This window comes from Mus pahari, chromosome 18, assembly GCF_900095145.1.
Source record: "Mus pahari chromosome 18, PAHARI_EIJ_v1.1, whole genome shotgun sequence".
Lineage (NCBI taxonomy): Eukaryota > Metazoa > Chordata > Mammalia > Rodentia > Muridae > Mus > Mus pahari.
The window spans coordinates 5,773,353-5,776,752 of NC_034607.1; the positions used below are offsets into that span (position 1 = coordinate 5,773,353).

General features: G+C 42.1%; 1 pseudogene; it reads right to left on the reverse strand.

The window, feature by feature from the left end:
- Window positions 1-368: 368 nt before the first annotated feature.
- Window positions 369-2,843, reverse strand: LOC110336027 (annotated as a pseudogene).
- Window positions 2,844-3,400: the final 557 nt, after the last annotated feature.

Sequence of the window (3,400 nt, forward strand, 5' to 3'; positions counted from 1 at the left end):
CCATATCACAATAAAGGAAGCATCTCTGCCAGTTTGTTACCGCCAAGCACATAATTCTCCACACACTAAAGACATAGCTTATACATACAGAATGCATGGTACTCTTAAATTCATCCCCAGCACTGCAATACAACAAAGGCAAAATCTCCAGATTAAAAGAAAACTCCAAAACTGGTCTTAGGCTTTCGATGTACAAACAGGTAAGAAGCAAGCTGTTTAAAAAGTATGGCATATTGAGAATAGAACCTCTACTGCACGTTGATAATTTAAAATGTTTTTTAAAAGGTGAATCATACATTTACTAACAAAATAAATCCCAGGAATAGATATTTATATAGTGGAATACTGCCTTTTAGACTCTATTTGCGTCAACAACAACAGTGACTAACTTTAGACCAAGGGCCATGCAGCTCAGAGCAGCGGACAGTCTTCCCAGTCACTGTTAGGAAATCATCACCAGCCAAAGCACGCAGGGCATCTTCAAACATGTCCTCGGTAATTGCTGTGTCAGATTTTCCCTGAATATCCTCAAACAGCTGTTAGTACATTAAGACTGTTGTTTTATCCTTAAATAAAATAAGTTTTCTCGGTGCTTCAGCTAATTCTTTCTGTTTATGAGAAGCTGCCCTTCTTCCTGTAGTAAGAATAGAAATATCCACAATGCCAGAAGGGAAATCAGTTGCAGACTGCTCAGAGCCTCCTAGTGGAGGCATTTTGCCTCTTTCACATCGATTGCTTCAACTTTGTTTGAAAATCTTACTTTAGCATAGGCTTCTGCTAAGGGAATTAATGACTCTAGCTGTTGAGGGTAAGCGGAAATGATCCCCCAGCTACTCCTGATCTTCTTCATGTTTACATAAATCCCAATGAGAACCTGGCTGGCCTCCTCACTCAGCCAGAGCATGCTGGTACTATGGGCATATGCAATGTACTCTTTCAGCACTGCCATGTCCAGAAAAAATCCTCCTTCACTTGCTCCTCACTTCGGTTGTACAATGAAACCAGGTGATGAGCTAAACACCAATCATATGTCTCATCCTGAGGATCTAGCATAAGGAAAATAAGATCAATCCTTGAAAACAATGTGTGCTGTACTTGGATATTTTCAATGGCTTTTATTTTTAGAATACCATTGAGACTCAAAAGAATTTGCTGCTGCCATGACAGAGGTGTGTGCATTGAACTGGCAGATGATCCCAACCTTTGCAGTAGACAGAGTCTGCTGTTCCATGACCTCATGCAGTATGGACCTTGTGCTTTTTCATTCATTATGTCTAACTCGTCGATGCAATATATACAATTGTCACTGAGGAGAAGGGCACCTGTCTGGAGGACAAGTTGCCTGGCCTCAGGGTCTTTCATCACATAGGCTGTGAGGCCAACTGCACTGGAGCCTTTTCCAGATGTGCACTGGCCTCTGGGGACCAGGTTGTATATGTACTGTAGCAGCTGGGACTTGCTGGTACCAGGGTCACTACACAGAAGGATATTGATCTCAGCACAGAATTTACCCCTTCCAGTGTGACTGAAATCCTTCCTTGCTTCACCAAAGAGATGAAGTAAGATCCCCTTTTTTATACCTTCATGTTCATAAGTGCTGGGAGCTAAGACTGAAGCCAGCTGCTCATAAATATCTGGCTTCCTGAAAGGTTCCTTAAACAATTTCACACATTTCTCTGAAAACAGTTTCTGTTCTGCTTCCTCATCAAGACCATGCAGACGTTTTGCATCTGTTTTCTGATAATGAATGACATTAATGTGGGTTCTTTAGACAGACTTCACATTGCTCACTCTTAGATTAACTGGAATAGGTAATGCTTGATATATGCCTGTGACATTCACTTTGTCCCCTGATTGAACCTTGTCTACAAGATCACTGTGGGAAAAATGGACAATAGTGTGAGGTGCCTGCCAAGCAGGCATGTTGCAGTGTGATTATTTGCTTGTCAGAGAAAAGTGAACAGTTGTGGATCAGTGCTATGCTGTGGGTAGTGTGGCAGTGTACACAAGTGCAGGGCTCTGCAATTCTGCCTCAGTTCATCTCTACCCGGATGGTGAGGGCTCAGACTTGGCATTGGAAAAAGGTTTCCTGCATCTCCAGAATCAGCTGTGATGTTCTGATGACCATGCCACAGATGGTGATGAGCTGATCAATGTCTTCTGGATGCAAGTTTCTCCTCATACTCTTGGTCTTCAATACATAAAAGGTCTGACTTGAATCTGATGTTCTAAGATGGAGTCAGGATAGCGGTCAAAGAAGATCTCATTTACAACCATGTCAAAGGTTGGAATAACCTCCTGTGGGTAGGAGATGAACTGTCTACAAATTTTTGCCAAGTGATTTTATGTGTTCACAGTTCACATTTAAAAATGGTTCTTCCAAAATATTAATCTCTCCAAGTTGTTGCATGTACAAAGGTTGAGTAATATCTATGACAACATTCTCTTCTTTGGCCAGAGGATCAGTAAAACACTGAAGGAATCTCTAATTTTCTTTGCTTGCTGCCACATTCACATCTGTTCCCCTAAATCACAAGTTTTTGGCCTAGAGACCATTAACTTGCTACTGTGTCTTCTGCTGCTGCTCCATAAGACTGCAGATAGACCTGCAAACACTTACATGCTGACCCCAGATCTGGCCTCTGCCTTAGAGGTATGCATCTCACCCTACTTCTTGGGATCCCTTACACTCGAGAGCTGACAGTGCTGTATGTCAATGGTGAACTAACGTCAAAATCCAAACGAATAACTGAAGAATGCATCTGAGGAGGGCTGGAAAACAAGGCATTCTGTGCAGTTGAACTCTGCAGGTCTGCTCCTGGTGAGGTGGGCATTGGAGGCATCTCTCCAGTGGAAGAATCTTCACCTCTACGTCTCCAATTGGGGGATGATCTGCTTTCCTCAATTCAAAGGGACTGGTTTGGGGTGACTTGTGCACATGGGCTGCAGCAGCTCAGGGTGGATACTGGGACGAGATGGTGCATTCACCAAGATCAAGTGTGCGTCATCCCAGGAGTACAGGGATGTTACAATATACGGAAAAGCATCAATGTGATCCACTACATAAACAAACTCAAAGAAATAAAAAACATGCGATAATTTCGTTATATACTCAAAAAGAATTTCACAAAATTCAACATCCCTTCATGTTAGAAGTCTTGGAAAGATCAGGAATTCAAGGCCCATATCTAAACGTAGTAAAAGCAATATACAGCAAACCAGTAGCCAAGATCAAATTAAATGGAGAGAATCTTAAAGCAATCCCACTAAAATCAGGGACTAGACAAGGCTGTCCACTCTCTCCCTACCTATTCAATATAGTACTTGGAGTTCTAGCCAGAGGAATTAGACAACAAAAGGAGATCAAAGTGATACAAGTTGGAAAGGAAGAAGTCAAAAC